Source organism: Sorex fumeus, unplaced genomic scaffold, assembly GCF_029834395.1.
Source record: "Sorex fumeus unplaced genomic scaffold, SorFum_2.1 ptg000075l, whole genome shotgun sequence".
NCBI classification, from domain to species: Eukaryota; Metazoa; Chordata; class Mammalia; order Eulipotyphla; family Soricidae; genus Sorex; species Sorex fumeus.
Genome location: NW_026606132.1, coordinates 19,811,976 through 19,839,803, shown reverse-complemented (window position 1 = coordinate 19,839,803; position 27,828 = coordinate 19,811,976). Strand labels below are relative to the sequence as shown.

The following is a 27,828-nucleotide window of genomic DNA, read 5'->3' as shown; positions in this document are numbered from 1 at the left end:
TGTTTCTTTGCTCAGGAACCACTCCTGATGGTGTTCAGGGGAACTTACATAGTACCAGGAACTGAACCTGGGTTGACTGCATGGAGATCAAGCACCTTAACTTTGGTACTATCTCTCTGGCCCCCTCGTTGTAAGTTTTGAACACATTATTTGAATATAATTAAGAAAAATAACAATTTTGAACATCCCAGTGTTCCTTTAAAAGGAAAATTAATAGAATATAGACACTTATTCTGTATTTTCTCACATACTAGAATCAGCTGACTGGTTTGAGGTTTTTCTAGGCATTTTTCCCAAAGTTTTAATTTAGTAAAGCACAGTGATTTACAGTTATTCATAGTTGAGTTTTGGATGTATGTTTTCGATTTTGTCACTATCATAGCTTCTTTTGCTGTCACTGTTTTCTGAAGGATATCTCCTGGTCCTTAGATAAAATAATAATTTTAATAAATAAAAGATTTCTATTTTTTCAGATAGCCATAATGGGGGCTGGAAAGACAATATAGAAATTATGTTGAATGACTTGTGTATGGCTTATTCTGTTGCAGTCCTCGGGACTCCATGGACCCCCAAGCATTGGTGGGTGACCCAACTTGCCCATGACACACTAGGACCCTAAAAACACCATACCCTCAGGTCCTTGCATTGAACCATGAAGAATCCCTGGAAAGGGCTTATAAGCACAACTTGGAAGCCCTTCCCACCAAAATAAATAACCAAATTTACATTTATTCTATGCCGGATGTGTTATACATTTTGGCAGGAATCACTGCTTTTCATTTTGCTTCCTGCTGTAGCTCAGGATCTTATGCAGGTAATGCCATCTGTGTTTCAGTGCTCAGCAACACTAAAAGCCTGCTTTAGTGTTAAGTGTTACTACAGAGAAAATTGTTTCCTCCCTTTGGAACCTTTTTTCCATGGACACTGATACAGATTATTGATTTTTTTGCCCTCTTGACATTCTGGTAAATAGTTTGATGTAACCTTTCTGCCACCTGATCTACCTTGGAATTCATAGGACATTTTGGTAGACTTACTGGCAGCGCTAATCAGGAATGATATATTAATAAATAGCACAGCGGGTAAGGCGTTTGCCTTGCACGTGGCCAACCTGGCCTGCCAAGCTACCTGTGACGTATTCGATATGCCAAACACAGTAACAACAAGTCTCACAATGGAGACGTTACTGGGTCTGCTCGAGCAAATCGATGAACAATGGGAGGACGGTGCTACAATGCAAAGTTAATAAATGTTATTAATGTTAACCAGAGCTAATCCCAGATTGTTACCTTTATTTAGACAATTCTGGAGTTTAAAATGGGGAGTGTAACTACAATCGTGAATGTGTTTCTTGAGATAGGATATTAATGCAATTACCATTCTTAACTGTGGGCTACCTTCCTCTTTATTTGATTTTTCCTGTAATTCACTGACTAGAAGTAATCACTGCATCTCTTTGAAAATTAGACCCTTCCCTAAGGACCCCATGAGGAAATTCACCTGTAATCAGTCCCTTGCTACTGAGCCATCATCCCATGAGTGAAGCTCACTGCCCACATTATCTGCATCTCTGCAGGGGGTGTTGTACCTCTTGCACAAAATGCTTTGAACTTTAAAGCTTACAGCCACTTCATAAAAAATCAGAGTTTTATGAAGTAAAACTTTGAAGTGGCATAGCAGGCTCACAGCACAAACTCAGAAGCACAGACTCAAAAACACTGAAAACATGAGACCTAAACTACAACCACTGAAGTTTGCCATGTGCCTGTGGAGAGGACAGGCAGCAGGGTGTGGGTAGAGGGTCGGGAGGGAGCATGGTGAAGGGAAGTTGACACTGATGGGTTGGAATATTGTATGCCTAAGACTCAACTATCAATAACTTAAACATCATGGTTCTGTAATTAAATATTTGTTTTAATTTATCACCTATTGTTTGCAAGATATGGTAGTGACTCATTATCACTGCACCATGACAGTAGATGGCTGGACAGGACAGTAGCGGTGACACTGGGCCTTATTCCAGCTTTCAAATGCCAAGGAGTCAACGGCAGGAAAAATTGACTTTGTTAGTCTTACCATTTGAGATTTTACCAGAATGTATATATTACTCTTGTGTACTTCTGGATGAGTTTAATACCAACCAGAATGTTTATGTACTCTTAAGTACTTCTGGATGAGTTTAATACCAGCCAAGTCAGAGGACATCAGGAGAACTTTGTGAGATACCTTAGTGAAATTGGTAAATATGCATTGTATTTGAAAAGTACATTGAATTTAAGGGAAAACAAGCACTATAAAGACAAAAGGTTGCTTTTTCAGTAAGCTAAGACTAGAGGCATTCATTTAAACCTTGAGAGAACACTTAGGAAATGGCTGTAGCTTCTCCTAAGTTTAGTACAGTTCTTGAAATGTGTATCCCTGTGCTTTTTCTATTATTTTCTTTCATATATACATTTATGCATACAAATATATTATGCATGTATTACATTTAAATTTTGTATTTACTAGAATATATTATTTATGTGTGTTGTACGATTTGACTGCTTTCAAAAGTTTTCTTAGTCTTTAGTTTACTCTTGAGACTTCAAAGTTAATAATATCCTCCATAAATTTGTGTTGTATCATTAAAATCAAGTGAATACTATGCATTTAATAATGAAAATTTAATGAAACAACTGCTGCATTGTCCGGCTTAGCAGATGTTAATACTTTGGAGGTCAGGCCGCATCCTTATCTATAGTGCTCCTTATCCAAATGAAAGCCTAGATGTTCTGGACAACTTTGTGGTCCTAGTGAAGATAACTACTGGCCACAGTGAGCTCAAAACACAGATAGTAGAGACTGGCTTTTCCCTGCACAGCATACCAGATAATGGAAGACTTTTACTAGGCAAAATAAAATGCTGTCAGTCACCTGGAACCATAACAAGAATCATGCCTTGGTAATATAGCCCCTTGGTGCTGGTTGATTTGCAATTCAGCAAAGTAAATTTAAGTCTGTTCACTCTTGTCCTATGCTGTGCAGTAGATTGCAGGAAAGAAGCCAGAAGGGTCATTGCAAGTGCCTGGCAATCGGGTAACCATCAGTAATCTAACCAGTCTCACTATCACACTCTTCTTCTGTAGCAGACATCAGTTTCTTCCTTGTGATGTGAAAAAAAACTGAAGTTGGATATATTAAGGAGAAGCTCGAAGTAGCTGAAAGAAAGGAGATGCATAGCACTAAAGTTAATAGATCCAGTTGTTTTTCTTGGAGGACTTGTATGTGTTCAAGTGCCTAGAAAGGTATCCCAAAGGTTCCAAGCACCACAGTCTGATGTTTGATCCCCCACTGAAAACTGCAATTCTTTGTAGGGTGGGGGCATTATGTTGTGATAATGTAATTGCTTTTTTCATTGTTGCTTTTGGGGATGACATAAAGGCAAAATATATAAAAACTTCAAGTCCATTGTTTGCTATGCAAGTCAGGATGAGGAAAATGTAACTCTTTTCTATAGATGCTTCCTCTTAGTAGTAGTGGTAGTAATAGTTATGCTGATACTGAATCATACTAATTCATGTCTGTAATCCTGCTATGGCTAATTTTGTCATTAGAACTAGGAGCATGTTAATAATGGCATTGTAATAGAAAGGATCCCTGGACATGTAAAGGTTAAAGCTCTTGCAATAATTTTCTGAGAAATTGATAACAAGTCTATCAGGGAAATGAAAGATATGCTGAGAATTAAAAGTAGAAGACAGGAAATATATTTCCCCTGCCATTTTATCAAGTACAGCCTTGACAACCACCTGGATATAAGACCTTTAATATCCAAACATGAGGAAGGTTCCTTCCACCTCTATTTTATTGAAGCTTTTTTTTTAAATCCCGAACTGTGTTGGATCTTTTCAGAAGCTTTCTTTGCATCAGTTGACACGATTGTACGCTTTTTATCTTTTCTTTTGTTAATGTGTTGTATCATGGACAAAGAGTCATTGAGGACTAATTCTCAGTATTATTAACAAAAGAATTTAAAAAGTTCTTAGCCCTTTAAGAGTAAGCAGTATATTACATAATGAAGCTGTTTTTTCTTCAAGAAAATTACAGGAGAGCCTTCCCCATAGATACCTGGAAAGCATACAATAAGTTTGTTTTGCTATTTTACATTTTTCTGTTTTTGATTCCATTCCTATTTGTATTGCGAGTGATTGTTTTGTGGATAAGAAACACATTTTAACATATTTACTTTCTGTAGTATCTCATCTCTTTAACCTCATATTTAGGTTCTGGAGAGATATTAAAGGGGTAAGCACTTGCCTTGCAAGTGACTGATGCTGCTTTGATCCCTGACACCTAATATGATCCCTTGAACATAGAGCCAGAAGTAAGCCCTCATGTACAGCTGGATTCGCCCCCTATAACAACCCTTCCTGATTTTTAAAACCATTTTGAAGGTGTGATTATATATTTGTAGGTTCTGAAACCATGGTGCCAGAGATTGAACCTGGGTTGGTTGTGTGCAAGGCAAGTGTTCTACCTGCTGAACTATCATTCTGGTCCCCGAAACAGTTTTGAATGAATCAAATGCTGCATAACCTCTTTGTGGTGTTTTATTTTATTTTTCATATTTGTTTTATCTTTAATTTTTTTTTTTGCTTTTTGGGTCACACCCAGCAATGCATAGGGGTTATACCTGGCTCTGCATTCAGGAATTACTCATAGCGGTGCTCAAGGGACCATATAGGATGCTGGGAATTGAACCCGGGTCGGCCGCATACAAGGCAAATGCCTTACTCGCTGTACTATCGCTCCAGCCCCAATTTTTAAAATTTAGTTAAAGAACTATGATTTACAGAGTTATTCATAGTTGAATTTTAGGTATATTTCAGCACCACTGCTACCAACAGTGTCAACTTTCCTCCACCAGTGTTCCCCCTCAATCTCCAGTGGATCCCCTCACCCCCCCCCCGCCACCCCCACTAGCTGCCTGCCACTTTGTCAGGTGCATTACAATGTTTGATGGTTGTTGCTTAGGTCTCATGTTTTCAGTATTGTTTTTTTGTGTTTTGAAACTGTGGCTATGCCACTCACCCTTATCACCAGTTTAACTGGAGCCCAAACCCTATTCCGCTTATTATTTCTCTTTCTCATCTAACCCCCCTTGATTTTCTTTTTTTTTCCTTTTTGGGTCACACCTAGGGATGCACAGGGGTTACTCCTGGCTCATGCATCAGGAATTGCTCCTGGCGGTGCTCGGGGGGGACCATATGGGATGCTGGGAATCGAACCCAGGTCGGCTGCGTGCAAGGTAAACACCCTACCTGCTGTGCTATCACTCCAGCCCCCTTGATTTTCTTTCTTCTCTTTCTTCCTCCTACCTAAACTCTAGGGTCAAGGGTGATCTAAGCACTCTCTTCTTGACAGCATGGCTTTGCCTCATCCAATTCTGTGGAAAGTGTTTTAAATGTTAATATGAAAAAACTAGATTATCCTCTGCAGCAAATACAGCCTATCTCGCTCTTTTCCCATAGAACGTGGTTTTCAGTGGCTGCAAATAGTAAACTTGCTGATAATGGTAGTGGTGCTTGTATGGGTTATATGGGGGACCTTGAAAACAATCCTTTTCAGTGACATTAATACCACTCGTGTGGTGGTGGGGGGGTGGTTGTGGATATATCTTTATGCATTTGAATGCAACTTCATGCTTTATTTGTTATTATTCAATCTACTTTCTGTCATACTCTGTATTGTCACAGCTATATGACATCTGGACTTCTGGGTGGGGTGTTTTTGGTTACAGGTGTCAAAGTTTTATTTTATTCACATGAGATTTAAAACTTTAAAAAAAATAATTGTATCAGCTTACTCTGTTGTTTTAAACTCATCACTAGTGTAGCATAGAAGTGCTGAGTACAGACAGCCTCAGTAATTTTGAATTTTAGCATTAATTTTGAATCTTTATAATTCTGTTGTTATCTGTAGGTCTCTTGCAGTTGCTCTTAGAGTGAGAGTTCAAACGTTCTCGGTCTGATTTGCTGATAATGGTGTCACATTTTGTCAAATTCTTCTCTAAATCTATTAAGATGAACACAAGTTTTCCATGATAATATGGAAAAATTAATAGGCTGTGTCTAGGTTCCCTTTCCCCATTAGAGCAGGAACTCATAATTCACCTCGTGGTAGCGCTCTGACTCCAGAACATAGATTCTGTTGGAGTGGTTGGCTTTGAATTGTATGGATTTTCTTCATTTCTTTATCCTTTCTCAAAGATAAAGCATTGCCCAATGTGTGACATCTGACACCTGTTCTTCCTATATATTTAATTAAATTTTAAAATATTTTGTCCAGCGTATGAATTTTGTTACTCCATCTAATCTGGAAACAGACCTCTCCAATTCCTAAATGTTAATGGTATGTAGAGAAGCTAAAATGTTTCCTGCTAAAATGTTTCCTGGATAAGTAAGTGATTTTAAATGCCTGAGACATATTTTATTATTATATAAAATTATTATTAATTCATATAGCTTATGACATAAAGTTTTTTTGCTTTTTGGGTCATACCTAGCGATGCTCAGGGGTTATACTGGCTCTACACTCAGGAATTACTCCTGTCGGTGCTTGGGGGACCATATGGGATGCCAGAGATCGAACCTGGGCCAGCTGTGTGCAAGGCAAATGCCCTAACCACTGTACTGTCTCTCTTGCCCTGACATAAAGCTCTTTTAATCTCACAAATATGCTGATTTTTCTGGGTATATAGATAGTATATACGTATATAGTATGTATGATAATATTCTAGTTATAGTTATTGCAATTTTGCTTTTTGTTTTGTTGGCCACACCCAGCAATGCTCAGGAGGTATTTCTGGCTCTTCATTCATAAATTACTCTTGGTGGTGATCAGAGGAACATAAGGGTGGGACCAGAGTTCAAAGCTGTGTCTGTCTCATACAAGGCAAATGTCCTACTTGCTGTACTATTGTTCTAGTCCCTAGATTTGCTTTTTTAAATTTTTTTTATTAAGACACACTTTTGAGGAGCTGTGGTGTTGACCCTTTATATGATGCAAGTCGGATTTGGCAGTTGGTCTCATGTAGTAGGAAGGAGTTCTGCCTTCTGTTTCAGAATAAGCCTGGTTGATATCAGCCAGAAGGAAGGGTTGATGAAGCAGCAAGTTTCCAGTGTACTACTTCCTCCATGTTTCCCAGTTTAGCATTTTTTTAGGCTAAAAGTTCTTTGATTTTCTGGGGTTACTCATCACTGCTGGCAGGTACTGAGTTAAGCCATCCAGTTGGTAAAGTACCATTTTCAAGTTAGTAGGGCTACTTTGCTTCTGCTTGGTGAAGTTGAATATTTTGATTGAACATAGGTAAAAATTGGAAGAATTAAATTTCTGAACATCATCACAGTTAGTAACACTTTTTCTCTGAGAATTCTGTCATAATTAAATTGAGAGGATTTTGCGACAGACATTTTTGAGTAGTCCAACTCATGAAGCTTGGTAATTCCTTTATTAATTCCTTTATTATCAAATCAGAAGCAGCAATCTCAGTAATTTTGATTTACAAAACTATAACTAATTGTTACTTTATGAATAGCCAAGATAAGTACCAAGAGGTTTACTCCATGGCTTGGAGGCCAGCCGCACTTGCTAGGGGGAAAAGGCAGCTCAGATAGAGAAGGGAGCACCAAATAAAGGGTGTTGGGAGGATCCTCCCAGGATGAGAGATGCATGCTGAAAGTAGACTATAGACCGAACATGATTGCCACTCAGTGCCTCTTTTGCAAACCACAGCACCCAAAAGGAGAGAGAGAACAAAAGGGAATGCCCTGCCACAGAGGCAGGGTGGGATGGGGGGGGAGTGGGGGGGGAGGAATATTGGGATCATTGGTGGTGAAGAATGGGCACTGGTGGAGGGATGAGTACTCGATCATTGTATAACTGAAACCCAAGCACAAAACTTTGTAAGTCTACAACTGTATCTCGTGCTTCACTAATAATTTTTTTAAAAAAAAACTGTAATTGTAGTAATATATTTTAAGTAAGAGAATTGATGGAAAAACTTTGAGGGGTAGATAGTGAAATCAGTTATATATACGTATATGAAATGAAAAAAAGAAATTAAAAATACAACTTTTTATCTTTTAAATATGTTTTCCCTTTTGCTCTTCTTTCTGTCCTGTATCTTTCATCACCTGCTCATGTTCCATCCACGTAATCTTGTTTTCTTCTTTTGCCCTTTTCTGTCTACGTGTTGAGGCTATTTTTGTAAACGAAGGAAAATAGAAAACTATTTGTATCTATGATGAAATGTGCCTTCCATTTGAACTCTGATTTCAGAGGAATTTTAGTTATTCTGCAGTTTTGAGCCTAACTATAACCAATGAAACAATGGATATTTGTTGCAAAAATTTGGAAGGTCTTCACTAAGTTAACTCCAGCCAGCTCATTCTTGACATCATTTCCCAATCGGTTGTACAATTCAGATTTTGCTGCTTCAATTTGGTATTTCAAAATTTCTCTTTTATGTGAATCCATGGTGGAGATTTTTAGGTGATATTTTAAACTCCGTTTCCTCCTTCAGGAAATTCAAAAATTTCATAGGCTTTTATAATTTTTAATTTTATTTTAGGACACAGTGAATTGTTTTTGACTCCTACTATAATAAAATGAGATTTTAATTTTTAATAGTTAATTTTGTTTTGAATTATGAAAATATAAAGATGATGTTCTTTCTGTAACTAGTAAATCTAGGAACACATTAAGAAACTTTCTATATTCTGTTAAAGTTCTTCAAGTCAGTAATTTTCAATATCCAGTTTGATGACTTGGTTATGGTGTATAAAGGGTGAAAAGCACTAATTGATGTGACACTTATGTTTAATTCACATTCAAAACCTCTTACATGTTTGAATGAGAATATATTATTCTAATGTAAAAAGAACTGAATTTATGTGAGGATGCATAGTTATACTTGACTGAGGTCGTGTTGTGTGCATTCTGTTATCTGATCACTGAATATTATAACATGGATATTGATCCATATTTTATACAACACCTTGTGTTTGCAGTTTAAAATGCAACTTTTTCATGCATTATATTCAGTTTTGTAATATCACACAAAAGTTTACATATTAGAAATATTTGTTAAATCGTGCATTGGTTCTCAGTTTAATACAGGTCACAGATATTTGAATTATTAAGCCAGTACCATAGTTTAGTAATTATAATCATTTTTGTGGTTCTATTTAGGAAAGAATGAAGAGGATTTTGTCTCTTAAAGTCTCAGTTATTTAAATTTAGATGTGAGAATTAACATAGATTTACAGTTTTTGAATTTATTAATTTTTGAGTAACATTAATTTATAACATTTATAGTTTTGGGGTATAGAACACTGTATAGAGGATGAAAATTTATACATTTTAGAATATAAATATTCAAAAATTCTGTCCGCTTAAAACAGGACAGAGTGCCCTTAGTAAGCTTAGCATTGAGCTGTTGTATGACCCAGTAATTCCACTTTGGGGCATCTACTCCCAGGACCGGGAAACATTCATTTAAAAGAACATATGCGGGGCTGGAGAGATAGCAGAGCGGGTAGGGCATTTGCCTTGCACGCAGCCAACCCGGGTTTGATTCCCAGCATCCCATATGGTCTCCTGAGCACCACCAGGAGTGACTCTTGAGTGCAGAGTCAGGAGTAACCTAACCCCTGTGCATCTCCAGGTGTGATCCAAAATGCAAAAAAATCCAAAAAAACAAAAAACAAAACAAAAAGACATATGCACACCATTGGGCACAGCGGTAGGGCGTTTGCCTTGCTTGCGGCCGACCTGACTGACCCGGGTTCAGTTCCTCTGCCCCTCTCAGAGAACCCAGCAAGCTACTGAGAGTATCTTGTCTGCACGGCAAAGTCTGGCAAGCTACCCGTGATGTATTCAATACGCAAAACACAGTAGCAACAAGTCTCACAATGGAGATGTTATTGGGCCCGCTCGAGCAAATCGATGAACAACGGGAGGACAGTGATAGTGACGGTGATGCACACAATTATTCTTTCCTTCCCCTAGTACAACCAACAAGTTGTTGAATTAACTAAGGCTTCCTAAAACAGATAAATGTATTATGAATATGTAATATATATATATATATATATATATATATACATATACATACACAGTGTAATACTACACAGGTGCCAAGAACAATGAAATTACGCAGTTTGTAACAACCTCATTGGAACTGGACAATATCATGCTGAATGAAATACTCCAATAGATTAAAGACTAACACAGGACTATCTCACTTCTCTATGGTATATAGAATAACTGAATGAGGAGTTGTATTTCAGTAAAGGAGGGTCGTCTTTGACCCCAGAGTTCAGGGAGGAGAACAGAGAAGGAAAGAAATCACGGGGGAAAGGGAGAAACTGAGAAAGGGAAGTAAAAGAAACCGAGTAAAGGAAGTCACAGAGGAAAAGGAGTCAGTGCTTCGGTTATACTGGTGATGTGGAAAGGCTGTATATATCCGAAGCACAGGTTCCACAACAGTGAAACCGATATCTAAGCTGCAGCACATTTGTAATGTGTCTATCAAGGTCCATCGCCTAAACCACTCGGCCACGGGAGCGATAGCACAGTGGTAGGGAGTTTGCCTTGCATGCAGCAAACATGACCGACCTGAGTTCGATTCCTCCACCCCTCTCGGAGAGCCCAGCAAGCTACCAAGAGTATTGAGCCTGCACAGCAAAGCCTGGCAAGTTCCCTTTGACATATTTGATATGCTAAACACAGTAACATCAAGTCTCACGATGGAGACGTTACGGGGCCCGCTCCAGCAAATCGATGAACAATGGGAGGGCAAGTGCTATCGAAGTGGCAGACAGGTGGGTGAGGCAGTGAGGTAGTAGTGGAGTATGGGAAGGGAGTTGACATTGGTGGTGGGATTGCTGTGGGAATATCATATGCATAAAAGTTATCAATAACTAAATTATGGCTCTTAAATAAAAATATTTTTAAATAATAAAAATAGAAATGAGATTTAAAAAATTCTGTCCATGGTTGTTGGAATATCATATGCATAAATCTATCAATAACTAAATTATGGCTCTTAAATAAAAATATTTTTAAATAATTAAAATAGAAAAGAGATTTAAAAAATTTCTGTCCATGGTTGTCCTGTCATGAGGACATGGTTAATTTATACAACCAAGGCAATTTCAAGTAAAAATAAATCTGCCTTCATGACAATTTCCACATTGTATGAAAGGCATCTCTATATAAATATACATATGTATATGTGTATATGGTGTGTGTGTGTGCGTGCATGTGTTTTCCTTCTGTTTTGAATATAGCTTTATTTCCAAGGTCCTTATGGATCTTATTGTCCAAATAGGGTTTTCTAGTCCTACGGTAATATTCAAAGTTACTGACTTCATTATAAAAGTTCATTTGTATGCTGAGAACCTGTTCATACCAAGTTTAGGAGGATTTTGTGTTCAGCTCATCGAAGTTTGTGCTTGTATTTCTTGACCGAAACAAAGAGACTATTAGAAGAGATTAAATTTAACAAGGAGACAGAATTACTACAGAATTAATTTTAACATAAGGGTCAAATGAAAATATTAGCTTGGGAGACCCAGATACATTGTCTGCTGATACTTAATTTGGTCTTCATCATTATTGCTTCTGTTGGTGCCCTGTTCTACTACTACTGGTAATATTATGACATTTCTGTATTATTTGATAACATTAATCAGTAAGTTCAAATAGCACCTCTCATCAGATAGGAAATATGGTATAGACATGAATTTTATGCTTACTTATGACCCATAATTAGAAAGTTATATTGATTTGTAGGGATATTGTGATTTTACATAAATATAAAAAGACAATTTTAATAACCTTCCACTTAGTTTTAGTTTCCCCACCACATACCATTTTTTACAAATGGCCTATTACTGTTGATTCACTTCTGTTAATATTTCATTAGAAATTTTATTTAAAATGTTCATTATATTTAAAAGATTATAACATTCAACATTTTTAAAGATTATAATATTGATATTGATACTTATATTTTTCATTCTTCAGGGTTATTCCAGGTCTTTGTGTTCTCAGTATTTCTAACATTTGTTTTTCTTTGTGAAAAATGCCTTTGTAATTTTTATAAGCATGCATTTATTTTGTTGTTGTTATAGTTGTTACTTGTTTTGTTTTGTTTTTAAATTTTTAATGAATCACTGATAAGCATGCATTTAATCTCTATTGATTTGGATTAAACGATCATTATTATGTTAATTCTTCCTAGTCATATGCATGTTATGTCTTTACATTTTTTGTGTCTTACCTGATTTCTTTCAATGGTATCTTATAGTTTAGGTCATTCACTTCCCTGGTCAAATTTAATTCTCAGTATTTTACTCTTTCTAATAATATTGTAAATGTGAATGTTTTCTTATATTTCCTTCTTGTTTAATATTTATGTACAGAAATGCAGTCAATTTTATATTAATTTTGAACTCTGTAGCTTGACTATATTCATTTATTATTTCTATTTAACAAATTATTTAAAAAAATAAGTCTTGATTTTTCTATGTGTAACCTCATCTTCTGCAAGCACTGATAGTTTTTCTTATTGTTGTATATGTGTTCTTCTTATTTATTTTTCTTGTCATACTGCTCTGACTTGAACTTCTAAGACTACTTGCAAGCAATGGTGACTGTGAATATTTTATTTTCCCTTATCTCCGAGGGAAAGCTTTGCTTTTCAGCATTGGGCATAATGCTAGCTGTACTTCGATGTACATTTCATTAGAGATTATTGTTTTTTATTGTTATTGTTATTGCAGTGCCACATGTGTAGCTTTGGGGGGGCAATACTGTTCAGTGCTCTTGGACTGCATCCATGCTAACCGAGCAGTACTGGGAATCACGGTCACCAAGGCTACACCTTGTGAACATGCAGCACGAGAGATAAGATGCAGGCTCTTAGGCACACATGCAAGGCATTGATGTGCAACATCTGGTTTATCGCTGGTGGCAGTTTGTGGAAATTTCTTGCCAATCTGTAAAAATGCTACTGCTGCTTGATAACATCTGTTTTAGAAATTTACAAAATCATTTTATTTTGAAGCAGGGTGCTTCACAGTAGTGCTTAGGGCACAGGACACCTCAATGGAGTTTTTTTTTTTTTCTTTTCTTTTCTTTTTTTTTTTTTTTTTTTTTTTTGCTTGTTGGGTCACACCCGGCAATGCACAGGGGTTATTACTGGCTCATGAACTCAGGAATTACTCCTGATGGTGATCAGTGGAGCTTATGGGATGCTGGGAATCGAACCCATGTCAGCTGCATGCAAGGCAAATGCCCTACCGGCTGTGCTATCACTCTAGCCCCCCAGTGGTGATTATTGACCAACAAGGCTGTGGGTTCAGCACAAGGCCCATAGAATGTGATATTGCTTATGCCTTTCATTGAACAAGGGCCACCACAAGGTGCTTAGGGCTTCCAGTACCTCACCCAGTGGTGTTCATGCCTCTCCAGGACTGTGTCCTGTGATATTGGGGAATCACATGGTGCCAGGAATTGAACCTGGTTTCGCATGTGCTAGATAAGCTCCCTAACTGCTGTACTATCTCTTTACCTTAAGAAAATAGTTCTATTCTCATCTGTAAACAAGTGAAAAAAGGTCAAAAACCAAACCACTGCTCTACCACTTGTCTACCACTTGAACTACATTCTCAGCTCACAGGTGTTTTTGTCTTTTTAAATAGGTATTTAATCTTGTCAATGGCTTTTTAAATATGTACTGAGATTATCATATATTTTATTATCTATTTTCTTAATGTGGTCTTTAATATTGATTGATTTACATAGATTGAACCATATTGGCTTCTTGGAAATAAATCCTACTTGATCCATGGTATATGCTCAGTTAAATGTATTGCATATCTCACTTGCTAAGATTTTGTTTGAGGACTTTGGTTTTCAGGTCACACCTGTCAGTACTCAGAGCTTACTCTTGACTCTGTGCTAAGAGACCATTATTAGAGAGATCTGCTAATTGTGTTAGTGCCACAATTGAACCCAGGCCAGCCACATTCAAAGCACTGTACTATCTCTCTGGTCCCAAGTAATTTTGTATCTATTGTGAGACATAGTAGTTTATGTTCTCTTTCATTTTCAGATTGCCTTTTGTGGTCTTGGAATCAGAAATGAGTTAGGAAGATTTCTTCTTCTTCATAGTTTTTTTTAATTTGTGAAATACGGTTATTAAATTTTTCTTGAAAGGTGAGATGAATTTACCAGTGATTTTTTTCTAGAACTGAACTGTTCTGTGGAGAAAGTTTTTGGTAATTATTTCAATTTATATTTTATATTTATTCCTGACATACTCTTAAGAAGTTGTGTGAAGTGGGAGATGATTGTTGTTGTAGGATTGAGACGAAACACTAGGGTTCTGAGTACTGTTTAAGTTAATCATTCCAGCTTTATGAGTAGTCTGAGTTTTATTTTTAACTCTAAAAATTCTTTTAAAAAATCTTCTTATGGTGAAGGAATGGGTGTTGGAACATGGTATGACTGAAACTGAGTTATTAACAACTTTGTAACTATATATTTTAAGGAGGTTGAGTAAAGAAATGTTTTAAATATAGGAAAAAATCTTTCTCTTTTCTTCAAATGTCCAGTTTACCTATTTGGTTTGTGATGTATTAGTGGTTTACCTCCTTAGTGAGTCTCATTAAAGTTGGTCATTTTTTCATCTTTTCAGTGAACTGGCTCTTATTTCCATTATTGCATTATTTTACTGTATTATTTTTGTATTTTACTGTATTATTTTTGATGTTCATTTTATTAATTTTTACTCTAATTTCAATATTCTGCTTTCTTCCCTTTAACCAAGAATTCTTTCTCTCCATTCCTCCCTTCTCTCCCTTTCTTCCCTTTCTTATGTACATGTATATCATATATAGAGATGTATTGCTGTATATCTATATATTTAATACATGTGTATATGTATCTGAGAAAAAACTGGTTACATCAAAGTTTGAAATTTATAAGTGATGATAACAGTGACTGATTTCATGAATATGACTCCATAGCTCTAGATTCTAATGCATGGATATTTTTTGAGATATTTAAGCTTGTTTCTCCAGGTCCAGTGAGCGAGAAAATCAAAGTAATCACTACCAATTCTGGTATAGCTGGAGTTCATTCAAGGCTACACTAAACTTACAAAAATGCCTAGCAAGAGAAAAAAGTAGATCCTGACAGCATGCATCTGGGAAAACCTCTCAAAAGATCTAAGGTTATAGCTAGAAATTGGTGACTGAATATGCCCTTAATAGGAACACAAACATTGTGTTTGATTTCCCTAAAGTCCTGCCTTCTTTTTTAGATTAAGTCTGAAAACAGTATTTGTCAGGGTAGGGTCATTATGAGACCTTACAAAGGGAAGGTTGCTTTTAAGTAATCCTAGAGCATTATAACAACATTGATAAAGCCTTCATATGGAGTCTTAATGTGGGCAGTGCCCTGCCTGGCAGACACCAACTTTTTCAATTTGTGAAATTTGTGTCCCGATAGGTAGCAGGCTGTTTAGCAGCATCAGCTTCTGTGTTGGATTGCAACTGGTGAGGCAGTGGAAGTGAATATCTCCCTCGGAGCTTGCTACCTGAATACACGTGAGTCCTAGTCTTCGCCTGAATCTGGCAGGGAGGGAGCAGTGGTCTGTTATATCCAGGTTAACCTTAGTGTGAAAGCTCCTTGATTTCTGAGCACCCTCAAGGTAGAGTTGCTGCATCAAAGCAAGTGGAGGTATTTCTATGAATATAGAGATTCATACAGGCCGGGAGCTGCCTTCCCAGAGTGGGATTAGTTGAGTTTATTTTGGAGCTTGGCTATGAGTAATAACAATTTAATTGAGGAGAGTTATTGAGATGTCCGGAGGGTTCTCTGCAGCTGGTTAGACTATAATGGGGTAACCCTTCTGCCCAGTCCAGAGATAACCTGCCATTGTTCCCTGTCTAGGTAGGGTGATGTTCAACAACTTCATCATCTCTGGGGAACCCTGAGCTGCAGGTTCCCAGAAATGAGTGCTTCGAAGCTGGTGGCTCTCAAACTCTTCTTCACCATGGGCTCCTCAATAAGACCTCATTGTGCATTATCTACCAATGAGAAACTAACTATGAAAAGACCACTACTAAAGCAGCAAGAGACCAGCACCCTGGCTCCTCAGTCCTGCAGGTAAGCGCAAGACTTTTGAGGGGATCCTTCTGAAGGAATACTTATTTACAAGAAGGCAATCAGTATACCTCCCAGTCTGATATTTTTGGACAAATCAAGAAAGTACATATCTCTAGGGAAATGTTGAAACTCTAAGTGTCATCAGCTGAGTGTCTTGGAGTCAGCGGTTTTCTGGCAGTCTTCTCCATCTTGAGCCTCTCAAGGGATCCCGTTATCCCTTTCCATTTGTGTGAAACCAACTAGAAGCAGATAGCTTCTATGGAGGCAAGGAGCTATTGTGAGCGGATGGCTCTCTGGGTCTTTTGCTCTACAGGTTATGTTAGTTTAAAGTAGATTCTCCAAGAGGAACACTTGTTTTCAGTGAAGTGGTCAGTGAGTCCTCCATGCCTGGGATTATGGAAGACATCACAGGCTTGGGCACTGTGGAGGTAGGAGAGGAGATGGATGAGCTAATGGAGGGAATAACAGAGTTGAGGTGCTTCCTGCACTTTTTTCTGCTTCAATGCAACCTTGGAGCAGTTTGTTGTCCAGAAAGTAGCAATTTCTTCAGTCTGTGATTTGTGCCTCTTTGGGCTACAGGATATTCCACAAGATTAAAATCCTGCTGACCTGGGAACTGGTAGCATCCTATAAGGTACTTGGTCAAAAGATTTTGAGTCATTTTTTTCCTACTAAAGTCAGACTGGTTTATGAAGGAAAACCACAGACAGTGGGTTCCAAGCAGATGAAGCTTACATGACCCTGTTTTCTCTGGGTTTACAGAAGAGAAGGAATAACAATATATCAAGGGAGGTACTTGCCTTCCTCAAAATTAATGTTGGGGCCCTGAGATAAATAGGATGGCCTGTACTTGAGTCCTGAAGATTGTTTAGACAAGGAGTGAAACTTCATTATGCTTTGGTGAGGGAACATTGGACACAATCTGAGAGCATGGGCACAGCAAGATCAAGGTCTCTGTATGTGCCATTAAGAGAGGCACAAACACTCTTGGTGGTCACTGATTGCTTCAAACAGTGTGCGATTCAGTGTTCATCTGTTTAGTGTCATGTTCAGCAAGATAAGTTTCTCTGATGGCACTGTGATGAGTTAAGATGTGGAGCTATGGTCATCTTGGAGCCGGCTGCATGGAGCACATGTGAGACCTGGCTTCCACCTGGTTCCAGAATCTCCTGAGGTTGTTGCCAGTGGACTGTTCTCTACCATGGTAGACCTAGTAGATAATCTCCATGACTTCTGAGCATCATAAAAATTCAGTTCTTATTGATGCTACTGGAGGCTGTACATAACACAGGGAGAGACGCTGGAATGCAAGCAAGGGCTCTCTGCCATACCTGGGTTGGGGATAGACCCTTCGATTCCATTAATCTAGTATAGTGATTAGGATGGGTGACTGATTGGTAGACATAAAGACATCCAAATGTCCCTCTCTCTTTAAATGTGTGCAGTGTCGTACCTATTTATAACAAGGACAACCTTTCAGTTATTTCCTATCTGTGTAAGGCAGTGGTCAATGGAGACAACATCTCTGCCTGGACATCGCCTGCTTCTGGCAGGCTTCTGCATCATGAGCTTCCTCAACGAGCCCCATTAATCTTTGAAACCACGTGATTTTGACTGGAATGAGAACATTTCTATGGTGCTGAGGATATTAGCTTATGACTGTTTCCTAGATCCTCATCTCTGCAGGTAAGACAAGTATTTCTGGGGATCCTACCCTAAGGAAACATTGTTTGCAAGGTGAAGGACAGTGTCTGTAAAGAAAGGGTTCAGAGTTTATATCAGAAATGGTCACCATCACAGGAAGGGCTAGGGGTACACAGGCCACCCAGAGAATGAAAAGAAAGCTGGGGCATGGGTCATAAGTTGTGCTTTAATCCACCTTGAAAGCCATCCCTGTAACAGTGGAAAACAATTTCCCGAGGCATTGTGTGAGTCATTCCATTCTGGACAGTGTGTTGTTGCACAAGATTCACATTGGTGCTGACCCACAGACCAGCTATGACTTGAAAGAGGCCTGCATGAAAGTGCTCTGGGTTCCAGAAGCACTGGTTTTGGGAAGCCCACCAAGCTGCCAATTGTCCCAATTCAGTTATATCAGAAGATACAGAAAAATAAGATAACAAACCATTGGTCTTTGGATATAAGGCAGCATGGAATAGTGACTTCTATAGAGGTCATGCCAGTCCTTGATTCCATCTACACATGGCGCAACCCCAGACTCTGTTCTTTCCTTTAAATATGAAAGTTAGTGGAGGATCACTAAGAAACCCAGGCTCAGAGATACATAACCATGACAGGTGGAATCCCAATAGTCTTAGACAGCCCGAGACTCAGGGGAAAGAGAAAGCTGGTGCCAGCATCAGAGGGTAATAATGGAGTCCAGTAGGCAATTAGAGATAATCTTTTTACATTGTAGAGATTACAGGTTGGAGATCTTCACCAGAACATGGTGGCAGGAACCTTGAGTTCAAAGCACGTGAGCTGCATTGGCAGGTTCTACCGGAATTTCTTCTGCTGGCAGAAAGATCCTTTCTGGTTGAACTCCATTGCTTATTTCAAACTAGCAGTGGGGACCGACCTACCAGTAAGCATGAAGCCAGGCTCCCCTCTTCCTGCCTTCACAAGCAGTGATGTACAAGGTGGTCAAGGGTTCTACTTTCTCTGCATTTGTTGAGACATTTTAGGTCCCATAAAACTGACATGTTGGAAGAAATAGTGAGTTTGTATACATACCAGACACTTTGCGAGTGTCCTGCGAGTCCCATTCAAAAGACGACAGCTGTTTTCCCATGACTCGGATGGCAATATTCTAATATCCCTATACACAGAGGTACTGATTGCTTCTGAAAGTATGCAGTCATTGTCAGTCAGAATAGAGTGATGTTTAGCAAGATTGGCGTTTTTGGGGGGGTGGGCCCTTGGGGCTAGTTAGGAAGGAGAGTGCATCTATACTGAGGTGCAACCTGAGGATAGGTAAATCCTTAATTCCCCTTGGGTCATGAGCATCTTGGGCATTTTAAGGCTTGTGGCAGTGGAGTGTTTCCGCCCATGCGAAAACTCTCTAGGATTCCCAGGGCTTCTCGGGCACCTCAAAAGTGCTGAAAATGGAGGCTCTTGCCTGGAAGACATGTGAGACATAACTTAAAATAGGATTCTCATCATCCTGAGGCTGGGGATGATACAGTGTTTCCATGTGAAAGGTAGAGAAGGTTTACTTCGTGGCTAAGCATCCTCAGGGTCAGTGCTCCATCTATGCTAAAAGAAGCCTTTGGTCTCTCCATGGGTAGGGATTCACACGGTGATAGGGCTCCATTAACCCTACAGATAGAAACCATAGTGCAGAGAGAGATTTCAGGGAAGTTCCCTCCCTCCCTTTCCATTGAGAACAGTGTCCTATATCTCAGCAACCTGACACGAACTTTTATTCCCTGTCTATGAAGGACATTGTCCAAAGGACTTAATACTTTGCCTAACATCAAGAGCTCCTGAAAAATTTCCCCATCATACTTCTTGAATAGAAGAACCCACAAACCGTTCCCATTCTTGTGAGTCTAAATGAGGGTGTAGCTTTTCTAAGATAGCTAGAAACAGTGGACTAAGAAAGGCTCCTTCTTGCCTCAGTTCTGCAGGTTAAATAGACAGCCAATGAGAATCTTTTTGGAGGTAAGTTCTTTTGCAAGTGGAAAGGAGTGCGTGTTGGTCTAGAAAGGATGCGAGACATACCTGAAAAGGAAACTATCATTAACATGGCTATAGATGAATAAGTCACCTATCAGATGTTCAATGCATGGGTATGGGGCATAGATTATACTTTATTTCACTTTTGGAGACCTCCCAGGCCCAGTGGGTACACATCTCTTGACACAATATGTGAATGGTTTCAGTCTGAGCAGTGTGATGCTTCACAAGGTTTTTACTGGCGCTGGCCTGCAGACCAAGGTAATGTGAGCTACCTGACCCGCATGAAATAGATTCCAGAAGGCACACTGAGTTCTGGGTTCCGGAAAGCACTGATATGGGAAAGGTCACCAAACTCCTAGTTGATCCTGTTCAGTCATGCCAGAAGATCTAAAGATGTAGGGTAACAAGCCATTTGATTGTTGGATACAACACATCATTGAACCATGACCTCTGTGCGTGGCATGCAAGTCCCCACTTCTTTCTGCATGTACTAACATGTACTAACAGTGTTTTCTCTTGTCCATTTGAAGATTAATGGTGAACAGTAAGAAATCCAGCCTCAGAGCCATGCAGACATGCTTACATGTAGATTCTTAATTTTAGGTAGATCCTAAATATTTTTAGGGGTTAAAGAAAGCCGGTGCCAGCATCCCAAACTAGGAATGAAGATGAGGAGACAGTGAGGACTCGCATTTCCAAAGGGTTGCGAAATATGTTGGGGACAAAGGCAAGGGGTCATGATTTTGCTTTAGAGTGGGACAGACATCCAGGCAGGGACCAGAAAGGGATACAGTAAATGAACACAATTGATGAGTTGGGGAGTAGCACTGGATAATCCCATAGTGCTATACACCATTAGTTAAGCTTTATCCTAGAACATGCACTTCATAAATTTTAGTCATAGGTCTCTGTTGGGACTGTGAGGTTTAAAAATATCTGAATATATGGTGATCTTTGTATCAGTAAGGAACTGGAGTTCCCCAGGGTATTCGAGACATCTACCTATAATATATATGTTATACACACACACACACACACACATACACACACACATATATGGTAGCACAGCGGGTAGGACGTTTGCCTTGCATGCTGCCAACCTGGGTTTGATTCTTCCGCCCCTCTCGGAGAGCCCAACGAGTTACCGAGAGTACCTTGCCCACATGGCCAAGCCTGGCAGGCTCCTAGTGACGTATTAAATGTGCCAAAAACTGTAACTTGTTACTGGTGCCCGCCCGAGCAAATCAATGAACAATGGGTGGATAGTGGACAGTGCAATATTTAGCTGTGGAAGTGCTGGAAGCCCCCTGGATTCTGGCTATCCTCAAGGGCTCAGTGCTTACGGAAATCTGTGGAAGGAGTCAGAAGGGAGTCAGAGAGGTAGCAATGATTTCGAGGTAAGACAGGTGATCTCTCTGCTTTTCCATGTTCTGTGGACAGACACACGTGTACCTTCACCTCATCAAGGTGTGGTAGTTTTATCACGGCCTTGTTGGAGACTGAGAAATAGGTTTTTCTGACCCCAAATAGATTCCATGATTACCAAAGATCGCAGGGGTGGGTCATATTTATCATTGGTCCCAGTCTGGGAATGGTGATACTCATAAGTCATATGAAGATTTGGGGTTGTCTTGGGTATCAGTGTGGTATATGGAAAAAAGCAATGGCAGATTTTACTCCTATTGCCAGCCTCTCTGCAATGGTTTTTACCTTCTGTCTTCCCACACTTTCTGGCATAGGCCCTTGTGTTTATCTGATACAAAGGCAAATGATGACCCTCTTCTTTCCTATGGTTTAATAGTTTACCAGGAATTGTTCTTCACTGTAGGTGTCTACATATCCATTGAGTGGAAACCCGGAATTTCTTCTGTACCATGAGACTCTACAAGGCACACATGAATATTGTCCCTTTCCTATTTGGTTGTATGTGACTTAAAGAGATTATTTTTCTTAAGGTAAGGGGCTCTGGAGCAGTTCAGACTCTCTAGGCCTTTGGGTCATAGGCAAGTATAGAATTTATGAGGGATTCATCCCTGATAAACACTTGTCTCAGGGAAGGACGCAGTGGGAAAGACTTGTCTGAGATCATGGAATTTCCACTACCATATAGGCCCTGAGAACTTAGTACTGAATGCGACCAGCTCGATAAGATTGAGTGTGGGCTATGGTTGGTCTTATGTTTCAAACTGTCTTGTGGGGCTTTCCATGGAAGAAGTTAGAGACTCCCAAATACTGTGATTGGTTTCTCTTTAGAAAAGATGATATTCACAGGGTTAATAACAAACTGATTACCGGTTAGTAATATTCTCAGAGCTACACAGCCTGAAACAAGGTTACTTTGGACACTGGCAGCAGCACCTTCACACCCGAAATGGTTATCTTCCTACTGTGGTCAGAAAGACTAGAATAGAAAACAGCTCAAAGTATTTTCTGTGTGGATAAAGTTCCATGGATGGGTCTCTCAGGGACTGTAAAAGGGCAGAGCTCAGGAGGTGAGGCAATGCTCAGCTACCCAGAAAGTCAGCATGGGAAGCTGAGGGCAATTGGCCACTACAGGTTTGGTACGTGAGGATTGTTTGGATAGGGACACTGTCAACATGAGGAACTGGCATGGAAAATTGTATGCAACCTGGGACTGTAGGCAAAAGTGGGTCAAGGCCTCCATATGCACAAAGATTGGGTGCCAAGCTACCTTGGAAGTAACTGATAGATTCTTCACTATCACTATCACCATCCTCCTGTTGTTCATCAATTTTCTCGAGCAGGCCCAGTAATGTCTCCATTGTGAGAATTCTTGTTACTGTGTTTGGCATATGGAATATGTCACGGGGAGCTTGCCAGGCTCTCTCAGAGGAACAGAGGAATCTGAGCGATAGCACAGCGGTAGGGTATTCGCCTTGCATGTAGCCGACCTGGTCTGATTGATTCTTACAGTATGCAATTAGTGTCAATCAGGAGAGTGTGATGTTCAAAAAATTGCCATCTTGCAAGGTTGCCAAGGCCTTTGGAGGCCTCGGGGCTAGTTGGGGTGTAGAGGTGAAGCCAGCCCAAGGCTGGATACCTCGAAGACAAGTGAGCCCTGGCTTGCACTGGATCCTCAGCATGCTGAGACTGGTGTCAGTGGAGTGTTGCCACATGAGTGAATCTGAGTTCCAACTTCTATGGCTGTCCCATCAGTGCTTCGTTGGTGAATATGGATGCTCCCCAGCCCATCTCAGAGGCAGGAATGCACATAGCGGGCAGGGTCACTGCCTGGCCTTGATTTGTTCACAGACAGTTTTGGCTCCATCATTCTCACTGTGGGAGAGATAACAAGAGCTGTGGACAGAGATAGAAATTACCTGAATTGGAATGCACTTCCTCCTTAAAGCTATTAAAATCTAGGAAAGCAGACGGTCATGATTTTGCCTTGGTAGACATTGGGGCTTTTTCCAGGTAGTGTGGGAAGAAAAAATGTGAAAAACATTGCTGAGAGTGCTAGCAGTGCAGGGAAAATCCGCCATTGGTTTTTTCCACATACTGCACTAAAACCCAAGACACCCCCAGAACTTGATTATGTTCATCATGGGACTTGAAAGAGAACTTCAGATCTAGGAATCTCAGTGTACATAAACTGTTTATATAGACTGTTCAAGGACTGGATAGTGCTTGCCCTTTCAGTTTCTCTTTCTGCCTGGGAGCTCCTGAAGCCATGCAGCTTTGTAGCATATTCAAGATCTATTGGATTTAAGGAGGTTGTTGAGGGTATCCATAAGGAGCTAGGAAGCAAATATAGGCAAGACAAGGTGAAAGTTCACTGTCTTGCCTTGAAATTCAAGTCCTTTTTGAGAAACATCAACTGATCTGTCACCCATGGGAGGTGATTAGAGACAGCAATACCTTGTAGATTGATAGCACATAGGTACCTACCTTCCATTTGCTTGTTAATAGTTACTTACATTTCATGAAGTAGGGATGATCTGTTTGTGTCCCATCTGGGAAGGGTGGGATTCAACCAACACACAATCTTTGTTAAATTGCAGGTACAAGTGTCTGCAGATCCATGCTTTGATAGCAGGGCACTCTTTTCCATAAACTTTATGCAGGTTTATGCAACTTTGTCCATTGCCTCTTTCCAGTCCATGTAGAAACAAGTCTGGTGAGCTTTTCTGGTAATGGGCAATGATATAATTCCTGTTATCAAGGTCATGAGACATACAGGGAAGCCTAGGGTTTTCATCAGATACTCTCTGAGGAATACTTCCTTGCAAAGATGTAGGCAGTGGCAGTGGCTTGGCTGTCTCAGAGTTGCAAAATTCCTCAATCATGGACAAGATTCTGCATGGTGCTTGATATATATTCCAGTGGAGGTGTTAAGGCTGAGCTCTGGTAGGTCCTGTTCTTTGAACCAACTAGGAAGTAGTTCCCTTACCAGAGGGCTATGATTTATTGAACTAATGGAAATTTTACCTTTGTGATCAGAGAACAAGATCAAAAATCACACTGGCCTCCTTAATGACTCCTGCTATGAGCTACCTTTGTATAAATCTTAGTGTTCAAGTGCCTTCTGGGTCCTCCATGTCCGCAAGAATGTGAATTCTCTGTTAATGTTATAAATTCCAGAAGGCCAGAGTTATTCAGTGCTTAGCAGGTAAAGCTGTAGAATCTGTTCTTTCAGGAATACAGTAGGGTGGAGGTAGGGAGAGAGTTTGTCCTTCTATCCTTAGCTCCCTGGAAATTCAGGATAGGAACCTAGGACAGTTTGCCAGCCTTCTTTTAGACAGGAGCTGGGTCAACATGACACTTTCTGAGGTTACATTCTATGCAAACTTTGAGTGTAGGCACAGTGTTTAAGACCTCCATATGTACAGACAGGATGGGTAGTACACTATCCTGTGGCCACTGATTGCTTCACATAGTTTACAGTCAGTGTCAGTCTGGGAATGGTGATATTCAGAAAGATCAGTGACTGGAGGCATTTTCAGTAGTTAGTGGAACTGTAGCCATCCCTGAGTTAGACTCTCAGGGCTCAGCTGCTGATGAGTGAATCCTGGCTTCCATTTGGATCCTGAGCTTCCTGAGGCTGTTGGCAGTGCAGTTTTTTACCAGGTGACTAGAGGTGAGGGAATCTCCATCACCTCTAAACCTTTTAAAAGGTACCTACTCCATTTGTGCTAAAGAAATCCTCAGGACTCCTGCCAAAACTAGGGTTGCGTGCAGTATGCAAGGGCTCTGTCTTCCCGGTGTTTGCAGACTGTCACTTTGTGTCCCATTACCCTCACTTCTTGGTACAGATAGCAACCATGGTAGAGATAGATAGGGGTTTCATAAAGTTTCTCTGTCCCCCTTTCTATTGAGAGCAACATCTTATCTGTCACTCAGCAGCCTGACAGAAACTTTGTCCCCTATCTAACTAGGGCATTGTTGAAAGTACTGAACGCCGAGCTTGGACATCAGCAGCAGCTCCTTGCAGCCTTCCAGATCATGGATACTCTTCAAGGAGGACTCACCAATTCTTCTAATCCATATGACTGACTGGAAAAGGAGCATCTCTAAGATGAGTAGGAAATATGGTTTAATACTGGCTCCCTCTTTCCACAGCTCTGCAGGTTATATAGACAGCCTACACGGATCTTCTCTGAGGTTAGTATGTTTGCAAGTACACAGGACTGTGGTTTTTTTTTTTTCTTTTCGGATTGTGTTTATCTAGAAGGAATGTGTGATTTCAACCTGGGAATGAAACTAGCAGAGCCAGAACTTTGAATGCACAGGCCACCCATCACATGTTGAATACATGGGCATGGGGCATGACTTGTGCTTTAATCTACCCTGACAGCCATCCCAGATGCAGTGAACACAAGGCTCTTGAGGTAATGTGTGATTGATTCCACTCTTTTTTATGCTTTTTGGTTCACACCCAGTGATGCACAGAGGTTACTCCTGGCCTTGCATCAGGAATTTCTCCTGGCAGTGCTTGGGGGACCATATGGGATGCTAGGGATTGAACCCAGGGTTGGCTGCATTCAAGGCAAATGCCCCAGCCACTGTACTGTTGCTCTGGCCCCTGATTACACTTTGACAGTGGATGTTGTATAATACAGTTCACATTGGGGCTGGCCTGGAGACCAACTAGTGCGTGTGAGCTGCTTGTATGGAAAGCACTCTGGGTTCCAGAAAGCACTGGGGTCAGGAAGGCCACCAAGCTCCCAATTGCCCGTGTCCAGCTGTGTCAGAAGAACTAGATCAGTACAAACCACTCTGAATATAATGAAGACTAGATTTGTGACCTCCGACCTCTGCATGGCATGCAAGTCCTCACTTCATTCTGGATATGGAACTAGCCCATGTCCAGACACTCTTCTTTCTAGTACATATGAAAGTTAATGGTGAGCACCTAGAAACCCAGCCTCAGACATGTTGCCCCACCTGATACATACACAATATTCTTTAACCTCTGTCACCTGCCCCATATTCTCTGGGGAAAGAGAAAGCTGAGGCTAGTATCACAGTTTCAGAAGGCAGACCAGGAAGAATTAAAGGCTCAGCTTTCCATAGGGTAGGTACCCATGTTGTGGACAGTTACCAGGACATAGTGACAAGGGCCAGCATCTCAATGGGAGCATGCAGCTGCAGTTAGAAGTCTGTCTTGTATTTCTACTGCTCGCTGTTCCCTTTCTGATAGGAATCCATTGCTTGTCTCAGTTGGTGATGAGGCCATTCCAGATAGAGTGAAGTCAGACAGGATAAGTGTCATGAGTAGGCCCTGTGACCAGGATTATCTGTCAGAGCCAGGGTTCTTGAGCTGTTTCCTTTGGCACAATTACTGTGTTTTCTTGTCCACAGGTAGAGCTTGATATCCATACACAGGGCATTTCTTAGTTTACCGGGCATATGAGAAACCAAGTCAAGGAGAGAAGAGTCAGAGAATCCCCTTGTAAGGCAAAAGAAAATGTAACGGCTGTCTTTCTCTCTGTCTCCACCCAGCAGAGTACACACAGCTAGGTCATTCAGCATTGTAAGGGATGCATAGGAGATGTTAAAACTGAAGGGTCTTCTCAAAGATCAAGGACAAATCTGAACCGTTTCACAAAACGGGTCAAGCAGCAGATAAAGAAAAACTTGAGGAACTGCAGAGTGCTGGTCTGCTCATGTACCGTGAGAAAACAGCTAAGAGGTTCATCCCCTAACATTGCCCTGATACAATGTTTGTCTGCAGTGTTTGCTGTAGACTTTGTGTAGAGTTGGAAGGAAAACATTTCCTTTCCACCATCTTCAACCACTGGGAACGTTCTACTCAATTTCCTGACCTCATAATTTCCCAGATAGATAAAGCATTGGGCTCAATCACACACAGGGATACTAACCTGCTTCAAGGCAAAGAGTCATGAATTTGCCTTGGAATTGGACAAGATATAAGGGCAGGACGCAGGTGGTCTCAGAATAGGGATGAAATAGGGAACACCATTCCTGAGAGGTAGGGGAACACAGGGTAATTCCACATTGGTTTAGCATTATCCCAGCACAAAAATGTTATCGGCTTTGGCATGGTCCTCTGTTGCATATGTGAGGTTAAGAAAGGTCACTGGGTATATTGTGACCTTGAAATTACTGGGGAAGTGGAGCTCCTGGTTATTTGTGCTGTTTTAAGCTACTTAGGTTCTGTAAGCCTCCTGCGTTCTGAGCATTCTCAAAGGCTAAGTGCTTGAAGGAAACTCATGGAAGATATCTCAAGGGAGCCGAGGAGGATAGAATTCACTCCAGGTTAGACAGACAGTGACTGATTTTCTAGTGTCTAAGGACAGTATCATGTACACGTTCACCACAGCGAGGTGTTGTAGGTTATCAAGGACTTGTTGGATACTGAGATAGTAGTGCTGGTGGGTCTTCTGACTCCAGTTATATATAGGGTTTCAAAAACTTCCAGAGTTAGGTTATATTTGTCAT

General features: G+C 40.2%; 1 pseudogene; it reads left to right on the top strand.

Moving 5' to 3' along the window:
- Window positions 1-5,472: 5,472 nt before the first annotated feature.
- On the top strand, window positions 5,473-5,599 carry LOC130038450 (uncharacterized; annotated as a pseudogene).
- The last annotated feature ends 22,229 nt before the right edge of the window (window positions 5,600-27,828 follow it).